The sequence below is a fragment of the Alexandromys fortis genome, unplaced genomic scaffold (assembly GCF_014885135.2).
Source record: "Alexandromys fortis isolate MF-2015 unplaced genomic scaffold, M_Fortis_MF-2015_v1.1 scaffold_240, whole genome shotgun sequence".
Classification (NCBI taxonomy): Eukaryota; Metazoa; Chordata; class Mammalia; order Rodentia; family Cricetidae; genus Alexandromys; species Alexandromys fortis.
Window position 1 is genome coordinate 836229 of NW_026068133.1, and position 13922 is coordinate 850150.

A 13922-nucleotide genomic window follows, 5' to 3' on the forward strand; every position below is an offset into this window, starting at 1 on the left:
CTCAGGAAAAAGATATTACATGCCCAAGGTAGAGGAGCAGGCACAAGAGAAGGGGTTGAGTGAGGGGCTCAACTTTGTATGACATCTAAAACAATTTTATTATTTACTATGTGTTTGTGCACATGTGTGCAGGTGTCTTGCAGTGGCCAGAGGTGTCAGATCCTCTGGAGCTGGAGTTACAGGCAGTTGTGGGTCACCTGACCTGGGTGTTAGGAGCCCAGCTGGGGGGGTCCTGTGGAAGGCTCTTAACTGCCAGGCCACGGCGCCAACCCCTATATATACATGGTTAAGGTGGCTTCTGAAACTACATGATTTCACAGGCGTTTTGGTTTGGGTTAGGTTTAGGTTTTTTAAATTACAATTTAGTGTGTGTGTGTGTGTGTGTGTGTGTGTGTGTGTGTGCCCACACATGTGGAGTTCAGAGGACAGCTTTCAAGGCTCAGTTCTCTTCTTTCACTGGGTGGGTCTCGGGATTGGACTCAGATTATCAGGCTTGGCAACAAGTGCCTTTTCCCACTTAGTCATCCCACTGGCTTTGGTTTTGGCTTTCGGGTCAAGGGCTCGTGTAGCTCAGGCTGGCCAAGAACGGCCTGAAAAGCACTGGCTGGCTGTGGAGTTTGGATGAGAATGCCTCCCGTAGACAGACCCCTGGGTCTGAGGGCTTGGTCCCAGTCGAGGGACTGTGTGGGAAGTGGTGTGGACCACATTGCTGCTTGGCAGGGTTCCAGCATTCTGACATTGTGGATCACGACCTATCGCGTGTAACTCGGCGCGGGTGTGTGGGTTCACGCAGGTCTGTGAAATAAAGACTCAGAGGCACAATGAGAATGAACTTAGCCTCTGAGGCTGCAGGGGGCTCCATCTCAGTGAACTGAAGGACCTTCCCTTGACTCTTGGCCTTTTTGTTCTTTTCCTGTATTTACACTTTAGCTAATAGACATCCATATCTCAAAAGAAACGGATAGAAGCTTCCAACAATACAATGCCAGGTACCTGATTAATGAGGTACCACGGTTTGGTTTTTCCAGGTTTCCTCTAAACCAAGTTTTGCATAGGCTTTGTATCCATGGGAAACTCTCAGTCAAGATTCCCATAGGACGACAGAAGGTACCAACACACAAAGGATGGACTAGGAGCTGAATGAAAACTCCAGAACTACGCCAGGTATAGCCCAGCGGGGTTTCATGGCTAGTGGAGGTTGCTTGCTATCCCTCTGGCACAAGGCCAGGGAGACATTATACCACGACAACCCCCCACCACCTTTTTACTTTTATTTTTAATGATCCTCATGTGTGTTATGGGAATTTCCTTAAGCCTCTTCCTTTGGGAAATTTGTTCGGGGTTTGGTATAGGGTGAAAATGTATTCAGTGGCAGTCTCTTTAAACGAAATAATTCTTTGGAAAAAACAAACCCGGCACCATGGAGCATGATAACTCTACCTGCTCCCCATACAGGACTCCCCACTGTACCCCCCAATTATACCAGTAATAGAGAAATTTTCCAAACTGGGCATACCTGGTCCTAGGAACGAAACAAAGGACACAGAGCCAGAGCCTGAGGCCCCTTAGGGCAAGAATTTAGTTAATGGGTGTAGAATAGTGCCTTGCCGAGGAATAGTGGCTTGCTGGATGGATGGTAAATTCTGGTCAGCCCCACGGGGGACAGATTGTGTTGAGAAACCAGACTGGCTTGATCCCCCCTCTTCCAAATACAGGAGCACACAATGAGGAAATCAAATTGGTGTGGTATAGAAAAAGAATAGGCTCTCAGGACCTTCCCTTTGGCAAGCTAATGATGGGAACAGGCCCATATTATAAGGTTAAGGCACAGAGGAATACAGTTCGGGAACATCTTGTGCTACACGGCACAAAGACCACGCCATGCCCTCGAAGAACACAAGCTGCTCCACTGGGTTATCTCTCACACCTGCCGCCTCCTGGCCACCGAGGCGGAGCCAGCGCAGCAGGGAGTGTAGGAGGGCACCTGGTGGGGTTACTGACCCTTAGCGGACAAGAGGCATTTATCTTGCTAAACTTACTAGTTTTTGCTTCAAGAAAGATGCTGAAATGACTTTGATGACCGCTTTCACCCCAGGATTATTAAGTCTGCTTTCAACATTGCTTGTGGTTCAACTGTGATGCAATTGTAGAGTATATAGGGTGCAGCCTATTTTTAATAAACAGGCAGCCACCCTAGTCTCCTTCCCTGGACACTGACTCCACACCTCCTCTTCGGGATCTGAACCCCTCTGGAGCTGGACTCCTGGCAGGGAAGGATTAGGAGGTGTGATCTTGTTGGAGGAGATGTGTTACTGAGAGTGGGTTTTGAGGTTTCAAAAGCCCAGGCGAGGCTGTGTGTGTGTGTGTGTGTGTGTGTGTGTGTGTGTGTGTGCTTGTGTATGCTGCCTGTGGATGTAAAGCTCTCAGCTCCTGCCCAAGTCCCTTGCCTGTCTGCTCCCACCATGATGATCATGGACTCAGCCTCTAAAGGTGCAAGCGAGCCCCTACTTAAATGCTTTCTCTTGTACCAGCTACCTTGTGCCTTGTCATGGTGTCTCTGCTCAAACTAAGACATATACCTTGAATCCCTCCCCTGAGTGTCAGGGTCATAAACCTCCACCGCCAGGCTCCAAATTTGGAGGTTGATATTTTTGTCTTTTTGGTTTATTTTGGTGTGTGAGATCACAGGATTGTTCTGGTAGAGCGGGTTAGGAAGGATGACTCATGAAAAACAACCCTGAGTCATAATGGTGAAAATAATCGTTCCCAGCCTAGGCTGTGTTTTCCTGACTTATCAGCCGGGTTATTAACCAAGCTCCGTATCTGGTTTGTGAGATTCCGGGGATCTTTCAGGTTCAAGGGAGGAGGGTGGAGAGATGGTTCAGCTCAGAGATCAGGAGCAGGTCCTAGGCTTGCAGACACCTTGGGCTTGGATCCCAGCACTCACACTGGATGGCTCCTAGTCACCTGTACTCCAGCTACAGGGGGTCAGATGGCTTCTTTTGGCCTTTTTGGGCCACTGCACACAAATGCATGCCCCCACACACACAAGCATGCACACACATATTTGAATAAGTAAACTTTTGAAAAACTTAAAGCAAGGGTCTTACATGCTTGGGTGTTGTGTTACTTTTGTTTATGGTGTAGAATATGCAATGATGCATTCTTTTGTGTTGCATATGTTCGACTCGGGGAAGTTGTGTTACTTTGCCTGTCTAAAACACCTGATGGTTGTTATGCCCAACAGAGGAGTTGGGGGGGGCCGCAAAAGCCAACAGAGGAGACCGAGTCCCATATGTAAGCAAAGAGCCTTTATTTTAATCAAGTTTGCAAACTCAGTCTCTCTGCATGTCCAACGTATTGGAATAACTGGAAAGCCCCAAGCTCAATTAGAATTGGGTTTTTATAGTAGTAAAGGTGGGGGTGAGGGGTCCATGAGGTTCTGGATCCCAGACTGGCTGACATTTGTCTAGGGGTGTCCTGGTGAAGTGTTGGCAGGAATTCCCTTTGAATGGTCTGCTCTTGGGTGAGGGTCAGATCATCTCAGCCTGCCAGGCATTGTCTCAGGGTAAACTACTGAGACTTTAGACTCCATTTAAATTTATCGATGGCCAGAGTCCCAGGTGATAATGGTTGGAGGAAGCAAAGAAATTCCTTTCTGCCCAGACTTGGATTACCATGGCTGGCCATCACAACGGTCTGATAATAGCAAGGCAGGAGAAAGACTAGGTGGGGCTGGCAGGCAGAGAGAGTAAACAGGAGGAGAGATCTGGAAAGAGGGGAATCAAGGAATGAGAAAAGGAGAGAGGATCCACGGGCCAGCCACTCAGCTACACAGCAAGTCACAGAGTAAGAAGTAAAGAAAGGTATATAGAATAGAGAAAGATAAAAGTCCAGAGGCAAAGGTAGACAGGGTAATTTAAGAAAAGCAGGCTAGAAGCAAGGCAAGCTAAGGCCAGGCATTATAAAAATAAACCTAGATGTGGTTTATTTGAGAACTAGGTGGTGGGCCACTCAAAGAGCTAAGTGCAAACTACCAAAGAGTAAAACAACCAACACTTTGGTGTTCCAGCACTGCCCTGTATTTCCGTGTAGGGCGTGAGAAAGTGGCGGGGGAGGCGGGGAGAGAGGTCAGGGCTCCTTTAAGAGGCTCTGCTGTTCAGCCAGCAGCCTCTGGCAGCTCAGATACTGGCTTTCCATAGCTGGGAAGGGTGTATGCAGTTCCTGGTCATGCTCCTCAGAGCTTTAGGCTCGGGAATCAGGGCCCAAGAATCAGGCAGAGCCAGCACCAGAGCCTCAAGGAGGACCCAGCTGAAGCTTAACGGTTTAGTTTGCTCACACAGTCGAAAAGGCTAAAATAGGCACAGTTAAAGAGAACCAGACAGAAAAAAACTCTAAGTGGATTCTAGTGTGTTTTACAATGTGCATAGGCTTAAGGAAAGAATACAGGTATACAGCCATAGAAAAAAAATAACTTAAAAAATAATAAAGTCTGTAAAGAGACAGTAAAAGTAATATAAAAGAATAAAGCCATGTAAGATGGGAAATACAGAGGGGGCCAGGACTTGGGTCAGGACTTGGGTTACCATACTCTTTCCTTGTTACACTGTAGCCCTGGCTGTCTTGGGACTTGCTCTGTAGGCCAGGCTGGCCTCCAACACCCAGAGATGCACTCCTCTGTCTCCTGAGCGCAGGGATTAAATATGCCACCACCCAGCTCTCAGCTTGCTATTTTGCATTCTTGTTTGGAATGTGGGCAAGTCCTGTCTCTGTGTAGGCATTCTGCACCACTTCTTGTTCTACTTTAGTCAAACATTTCCACTCTCAGGTGTCCAGACTCCAACCACACTCTGGGGTCAGGGGCTTCTTTCCAGTCACAGCCCTTCAGGTCTTCCGTCCTTCCTGCCCAAGACTCTGTGAGTATCCAGTATTACTGCTTGATAAGCAACTATGTAAGCAGCTATGTAAGGGAATTTTTTTTTTACACATTAAAGTATGTGGGTGTCTGTATGTGTGTATGTGTATTGTGTGTGAGTATATGTGTGTGCACATGTGTAGGTCAGAAAACAGCCTTTGCTGTCCTTGCCTCCCTCCTGGTTTTGAGGCAGTCTCCTGCTTCCGTTTCCTCTCTGTGCCAGCCTTGCTGACCCACCTGTGTCCACCCTCATCTGACCTCAGTAGCGCCGCGATCACAGACACACGCTCCGTGTCCAGGAAATACTGTACCCACTGAGTCACCACGGCAGCCTGCTTTTTCTAAATAACCTCAACACAGGGCATCACCACCCTCTAGTTTATGGATGGAGGGGTGTGGCTGGTTTGATTTCGGAGTGTTAGCACCTAGCTTTCATCTTTTCTGACTGCTATCTTTTGTCTCTGGTACATACTTCTGTCTGAAGTATGTAAATCTAATCTGAGTGTTTCCTAAAGGTTCAAAGCCTTTGCAAAACCTGGTTACAGGAGGATTCAGCACACTGAAATGTCCTGTGATTTGGGGAATTTGCATTGGCACTGTCTTGGATAAGAGGTGTGAGTAGGCAGAAATTGACTTGCTAAAAGTGTGAACTGTATAACAATAAAAAAAGCCCTTTGCAAAGCAGCGATGAGTAGGTTCAATGGAGGCTGACCCCCTGCAGCTGGGAAGGCTAAAAATTCTGCCAAGAGCGCCCCTGTGTCTTCTTCCCACAGACCCACGTGAATCCAGACCCGATACAACAGGGGTGGGTGGCAAGAAAACCGATCCCAGGTGCCCAGGACCATAAACTATTGAAGGGTAGAGGCAGAATTTGACAGAGAGAAGTACACCGTATTTCTTCTCCTCTGTCTCTGTCTCTCCATCTCTGTCTCTGTCTCTCTCTCTCCCTCTTTCCTTCTCTCTCTCTCTCTCCCTCCCTCCCTTCTTCCCTTCCTCTTTCCTTCCCTCTTGCCACCCTGCAACCCAGGAAAGCCAGTGTTCTAGAAAGCTGGTCACTCCAGGTTGTGTTCCAGGCTCGGAGACAGCTGGGGTCCAGCCTCAGAGAACTCAAACAGCTGTGCAAAGTGTATTTATTGATGGTCGCACAAAAGCTGCTTTTGGGAACAAGTTCCTCATACCAAAGCCTTGATCTAATCTGTTTCCTGAAGGAAAATGTCCCGCACAACCCCACCCCACAACCTCAGTCCTCAGGGAGCATTGTTTGCAGCACCCAGTAACGCTAGACGTTCCAGGTGTGCCGGGACCGTCTGGTGACTAAAGCCATGCCAAGGCTGTGCAGCGCCTTCAGGAAACAGCTCGGTAAATCACAGAGAACAATCGCCATTTTCCACCATGCTCTCCAAGGTCCGAGCACTTCTAGAAAACACCTATTTTATTCTGATGTTTACCCGAGATACGACTCTTCCAGAATTCCACAACACAGGACCTGGCTCAGCCCCAAGTGCTAGGATCCAAGCAGTGAGTTGCCACTCAGAGAGTCTCTCCTCTTTTCCTTCTGCCTTTCCCTCCCTTTCACCCTCCCTCCTTTTCTCCCCATGCCTTCCTCTGTTTCTCTTTTTTTTATCCCTAGACCCCTGCACCATTTTGGGGAAAGATCAGTATCTGAAACCTTACAAATAAAAAAAAAAATGACATTTATTTAGTTACTTTATGGTGTGTATGTATGTGTGTGTCCCATGGCATGTATATGTGTGTGTGTCCCATGGCATGCATGTGTGGGTCAAAGGGCAACTTGCAGGAATCTGTCCTTTCTTTCCACTATGTGGGTCCCTGGAAATCGAACTCAGGTGTCAGGCCTGACTGCAAGCATCTTTCTTTACCTGTGGAGCCAACTCGCTGGCCCACGCCTCTGAACTTTTTAAGAAAAGCCCTTTCATACCAGCTTTGAGCACCTGACTTTGCCAGCACAGGCTGCTCTTGTCAGCAACGGGGCAACATCTAAAGCCACAAACTCACATGCCCTTTCACCCATTCAGGAAGCCACAGGACGGACACCGTCACATCTGTAGGAAGTAGGTGTACTGTCTCTCAGGCCAGCACATTTTACCACTTTCCTTGGTTTTATCTGGGTGCTGGAGTGCAAACCCAGGCCATCATGTTTGCACACAGAGCAAACACTTTCCCGACTGAATCGTCTCCCTAGCCCTGAACACAGGCTTGAGAGAGGCACACAGAAGCAGGCACACGTACTGTATGAGTCAGCATAAGGGACTATAACAAAATACCCAGGTGGCTAGCCTGCCCATCACACACAGAAGAGGTTTCTGTGGCTCAGGTTAGTGGTTTTTTTTCTTTCTTTCTTTCTTTTGAGACGGGATCTCTATATATAGCTCTGGCTGCCCTGGAATCACTCTGTAGACCAGACTGGCCTCAAACTCCCAGAGATCCTGCCTCTGCCTCCTAAGTGCTAGAATTGAAACCACACCCAGCCTCGGAGTGGTTTTTCAAAGCCAAGTTCAAGACAGAGGGAATCCCCTTGGGCCAGTGGTGAGTGTCAGATGGGCCACGATGTGACTGAAACTCTCGCTGTGTGGAAGAGCTTGTGTCACAGAAGAGCCAGCCACAGTCCCCAGGGAAGTATAGAACTCCCGGATGGGGAGGTCAGAATGGCTCAGTGGACCCAAGGGCTTGCCTCTAAGCCTGTGGACCTGAGTTGGATTCCTAGAGCCCACATGGTCAAAGGCAAGAACTCATTCCCACACGCTGTCCTCTGAACCTCACATGTGAACCACAGGGCGCACACACAAATGAATGCTATAGGACAGTATAGGGCTGGGAATGGGAGTCGGTGGAGAGGCTGTTTAGCATGCAGGAAGTGCTGGGTTCCATCCCCCAGCAGAGTGGCTACGCCTGCCTGCTGTCTCAGCACTGGGAAAGAGGTATCAAAGGTTCAAGGTGTTTCCTCAGCTACATAAGGAGTCTGGGACCAGCCTGGGCTACAAAAGAATAGGACTGAAAACTGTTGTTGGTTGTTTTTTGTTTTTACTCTTTAGTCTTTGGAAGCCCAGCACCCAGATAAATCACACACACGGAGGTGTATTACTTCCTATGCATGCTCAGTCTTAGCTTGGCTTGTTTCTAGCCAGCTTTCCTTAACTTAAATGATAGCATTTACCTTTGGCCTCCAGGCTAAACCTTTCTCTATTTCTGTAGATCTTCCTTTCTTTCTCTAGCTGGGAGGTTGGCCCCTGAGGTTCTCCTCTCCTCCTTTTCTCGTTTCTTGATTTTCTCCGCTCAGATTTCTCCTATTTATTCTGTCTGCCTGGAAGCCCTTCCTGTCTCTCTCCTGCCTGGCTATTGGCCATTCAGTGCGTCACTAGACCACCAGGTGTTTTAGACAGGCAAGGTAACACAGCCTCACAGAGTTAACAGATGCAGCATAAACAATGAAACACATCTTTGCAGCATTGAACAAATATTCCACCGCATGAACGAATGTAACACATCTTACAATAATATTCCACAACGCAAACATTCTTACCGATCTTCTGAAATGGACACTGAGAGCCAGTCACCAAATCATCTAAATGACTACTGTGGAAATGTTCAAACACAGATCTTCTTGGGAGCCCATAGCCAAACTCCCAGGAATACTTTATTCTCTCCCTAGCGTTTTCACCCCCACTTAAAACAATTTTAAGGGCAAGAGAGATCTTTCTCCTAAAATTGTACTGGGGACTGACATTCCCCAACGCCAAAAGGCCACACCTGCGTGAAGATTCTACGGCCATGACTACTTCATATTGTAGGGGTTAGAATGTGACAGATCCTGTGCCTAATCACCACGAGCCGCCTGCAGCCCCTGAACAGCAGCCATTCCTGGCCCAAATCTGTGTCTGTTCTAGTTTCCTTTTGGCCATCACAGGGAACCTCTGGGTACAGACTATCTTTACAAATGACCCATTCACACCAACTCCGAAGAAGCTAATGATGCCGCCAGATAGCATCGGAGAACTGTCTCAGGGCTCTCCCTTGTTTGGTCATCTCCCTTGTTTGGTCTGCTTCATGCTGCAGTGGTAAAACACCACGATCGCAAGCAGCCTGGGAAGGCAGGAACTCAAGACAAGAGCTTGGAGCTGAAGCCATAGAGAAATGGCTTATTCTCTGGCTCATGCTCACGCCTAAGGGACAGTGCCGCCCACAGTGGACTGCCACGCCTAAGGGACAGTGCTGCCCACAGTGGACTGCTCACACCTAAGGGACAGTGCCGCCCACAGTGGACTGCTCACGCCTAAGGGACAGTGCTGCCCACAGTGGACTGTTCACACCTAAGGGACAGTGTCACCAACAGTGGACTGTTCACGCCTAAGCGATAGCACCACCCACAGTAGACTGTATTTCCCCTACATCCATTAGCAATCAAGAAAATGCCTCCTAGACATGGCTACAGGCCAACCTAAGGAAGGCAATACCTTAAGTGAGGCTCCCTTTCGCAAGGCGTATCATATTGACAAGCAAGATTAGCTGTCACTCATGCCTACTTGATGTTTCCACAACCGTGGAGCCCTGGTTGGCCTGATATTCACTGCATAGACCAGGCTGGCCTGGGACTCACAGAGATCCACCTGTCTCTGCCTCCCGAGTGCTGGGATTAAAGGCGTGCGCCACCTCTAGTTATAGCAGTTGAGCCGGCCAGCATGAATGTGGGAACCGGAGTCCTCCGGAAGAGCGAGAGGCACTCGTTACCCCCTCGCCATCTCTCCAGTCCCTGGCTTCCTAGATTGTTCAAAAATACTTAGGTTCTTGCTACTATTTGGCCTTTTCTTCCTCCTGGATCTGTTTCTCCTCCACCTCCTCTGTTTACTGTGGCCTCGCCCTAGTTTTGAGACTCTGAGCAATCCACTCATGGAGTCTTACGGGGCTAAGGGGCACTTTCTGGCTGGAGCCATGGCTCAGCTTGGGGGGGGGTGTCACTTGCAACCAAGCCTGATGACCTGGGTTCAATCCCCAGGCCCCATGTGGTGGAAGGGAAGGATCAACTCTGGCAAATTAACTATCAGAAGAAAATTTTTTTTCCAAATTCTGACAGACAAAAGCCAGCGCTCCCTTGGGGACTTGGGAAGCTGATTCCCACTTGCTAATAGGAATCATTCTCCCTGCCTTGTGGAAAAGGGACACATGACTATCAACACATCTGATCCAGGCTAGCCTCCAAGTCCCCCACCCCAACTAATAGGCTCCCTTTCTCCCAGGTTCTCACTCCCTTAGAACCCAGAAGAACCCCCCTTTCACTTCTCCCAACTTCCCCTGGGGCAGACGACCTTGGCAGTTTGGAATAAATTTTTTCCTTTTCACTCAGGAAGCAGGTATTTCTGTATCCGTTACTTTACTGTGCCCTTCACACTCATTGTCTTCTGACCTCCAGCTGTTCACCGTATCCACACTCAAATCGCACACACATATAATAAATAAAATGCAACATAGATTTAATTGATTTTTTTTTCAAAGAAGCACTTTCCCCCTCCCCAGCAGGATGGACACTTCAGGGGGATTCCCATAGGGCTGGCAACAGACTTATAAAGAAGTCCCAAGGAGGTGGCACACGCCTTTAATCCCAGCACTTGGGAGACAGAGGCAGGCTGATCTCTGTGAGTTCGAGGCCAGCCTGGTCTACAGAGCGAGTTTCAGGACAGGCACCAAAGTTACGGAGAGACCTTGTCTCAAACCCTGCCTCTCCCCCAAAAAAAGGCCTTATTGGGTTGGATGGACCTGTGATTAGCTCAACCAGAAAAACACAGGGTAGTACTGACCCCTCGGTCTCCTGACCCCTCTCACAGAATGGGAAGAGCAGAGCTTTGAGTGAGAGCCTGGACAAAGGCTGCCATCAGTGGCAGACACCTCACCAAGCCCAAACTCTCTCTTGCTAGCTTAGAGAGAAAGTCTGTCACGGCTCAGGAGTCAAAAGAGACAGAGATTCATAAGAAGAAATGGGAGAGAGAGAGAAAAAAAGACATTTGTTACCTCAGACGGCTTTAGGCTTCATAGTGACGTTATTTTAATTAAGATGTATTTGAGAGAAATTCAAAAAAAAAAAAAAACCCTGGCTTTCCGTTTCCTTCCACAGAAAAGAGTCAGCATTGCCAAGCTTGGTTTGATTTCTCCATTTGTGTGCTGACGGGTATGCACCCACCCTCTGATTGCTCCCGCTCCTGCTTGGCCAAGCCCACCTAGACCTAAGCATCAGCTGAAGAGGCAATGGCAGCCTCTCTCTGCGGTATCACCAGTGAAAGGGCATCTAAGGAAGAAATGGTGGAAATCGCTCATGTAGAATAAAACAATTGGAACTGGAAAAGCGGGCATCGCGGTGTCTCAGGCACTTCCCTCAAGAGTTTCATGACTGGGCTTCTAGAGCCCACAAGGTGGAGGGAGAGAACAGACGCCTGAGGGTTGTACCAAGGCATGCATAGGTGTAGGTGCCTGTACACACACACACACACACACACACACACGTATGAAAGTATGTACACAAGAACATACACATGCACACTATAATACACACACTACATATACTTATAATCACACATGACATACACATTCATGAATACTAACACACCATATACACACACTATACACAAACACTTTATTTATACATACATAAAGTCATACACACTCAGGAACACTCAAGCACTTCATTCATACACATTACAAATCCCCCCCCCACACACACACACGACATACACACTATAAACACACAGTCAAGTACACACAGTGCATACATACATTGAAAAGAAGTTTTAGGGGACTGGAAAGATGATTCAGTGGTTAATAGCACTGACTGCTCTTCCAGAGGACCAGGGTCCAATTCCCAGCACCCACGGGGCAGCTCACAACTGTCTGAAAATCCAGTTCCAGGGGACCTGACACCCTCATATAGATATACATGAAGGCAAAATGCCAATGCACATAAAATAAAAATAAATTATTAAAAAAGAAAAGCAGTTGTAGAATATATCAAATTTGGAAACAGATGCTAAAGAACAGCAAAAAAAATTAATAAAAATGTAAAGGTTGGTGTCAGCTCCCCCGAGAAACTGACTTTTCCGTCTCTTCTTTCACTTCAGTGAGCTCAAAAACTGTGTGCGGCTTGCCAGAAAGAAAGACAAAGAGCCAGAGACCCAGTGACAGAGCAGCCTTTGTGTGGGAAAGGACTAGAAGAAAAACTTATGTTTGCTTACAGGAGAGGGGTAGTGGGGGAACTTTTCCCTTTGGCCGGGAGGACAGTTTCCGAGACGGGTTTCTTAGTGTAGCCCTGGCTGTCCCGGAACTAGCTAAGTAGATCAGGTTGGGCTGCCTGTCTCTGCCACAGCAATGGGGAGACCCGGAGGAAGGGGAACCCCATTGTCATGACAGCATGGTCAAAGGAGGAACACAGGGGCCACAGAATCTCAGTGTGGAAATACCACAGAAGGACTCAAAAAAAATCCAGAGATTTCCAGGAGGCTTGCCCTCAGATTCCATTCAGAAATCAACACAGAGCAGGCTTTGTGCGCATCCCCCCCCCCCCGTCATTCCGTCATTCCTGCACTGCGGGGAGGGGGCTGTAGGGTTGCCACCCCTTTGGGAGTCGCATATCAGATATTTACATTGCAGTTCATAACAGTAGCAAAATTACAGTTATGAAGTACCAACGAAAATAATTTTGTGGTTAGGGATCACCACAACATGAGGAACTGTGTTAAAGGGGTCTCAGCATTAGGAAGGTTGGGAATCACTGGCCTAGAATTCAGTTTGAGGCCAACATGCCCGACATGAGAGACCCTATTTCTTTCAGACACAGGGTTTCACTAAGTAGTCCTGCCTGGCCTGGAATTCTCTATGTGGACCAAGCCTCTGCCTCCAGAGCTCTGGAATTTTAGAGGCTTTTTGTCCCTCCTATTAAATTAAATTTATTTATATTNTTCAGTGGTTAATAGCACTGACTGCTCTTCCAGAGGACCAGGGTCCAATTCCCAGCACCCACGGGGCAGCTCACAACTGTCTGAAAATCCAGTTCCAGGGGACCTGACACCCTCATATAGATATACATGAAGGCAAAATGCCAATGCACATAAAATAAAAATAAATTATTAAAAAAGAAAAGCAGTTGTAGAATATATCAAATTTGGAAACAGATGCTAAAGAACAGCAAAAAAAATTAATAAAAATGTAAAGGTTGGTGTCAGCTCCCCCGAGAAACTGACTTTTCCGTCTCTTCTTTCACTTCAGTGAGCTCAAAAACTGTGTGCGGCTTGCCAGAAAGAAAGACAAAGAGCCAGAGACCCAGTGACAGAGCAGCCTTTGTGTGGGAAAGGACTAGAAGAAAAACTTATGTTTGCTTACAGGAGAGGGGTAGTGGGGGAACTTTTCCCTTTGGCCGGGAGGACAGTTTCCGAGACGGGTTTCTTAGTGTAGCCCTGGCTGTCCCGGAACTAGCTAAGTAGATCAGGTTGGGCTGCCTGTCTCTGCCACAGCAATGGGGAGACCCGGAGGAAGGGGAACCCCATTGTCATGACAGCATGGTCAAAGGAGGAACACAGGGGCCACAGAATCTCAGTGTGGAAATACCACAGAAGGACTCAAAAAAAATCCAGAGATTTCCAGGAGGCTTGCCCTCAGATTCCATTCAGAAATCAACACAGAGCAGGCTTTGTGCGCATCCCCCCCCCCCCGTCATTCCGTCATTCCTGCACTGCGGGGAGGGGGCTGTAGGGTTGCCACCCCTTTGGGAGTCGCATATCAGATATTTACATTGCAGTTCATAACAGTAGCAAAATTACAGTTATGAAGTACCAACGAAAATAATTTTGTGGTTAGGGATCACCACAACATGAGGAACTGTGTTAAAGGGGTCTCAGCATTAGGAAGGTTGGGAATCACTGGCCTAGAATTCAGTTTGAGGCCAACATGCCCGACATGAGAGACCCTATTTCATTAAAAAAATTAGGATGATCTCGTATGGCCCAGTTTG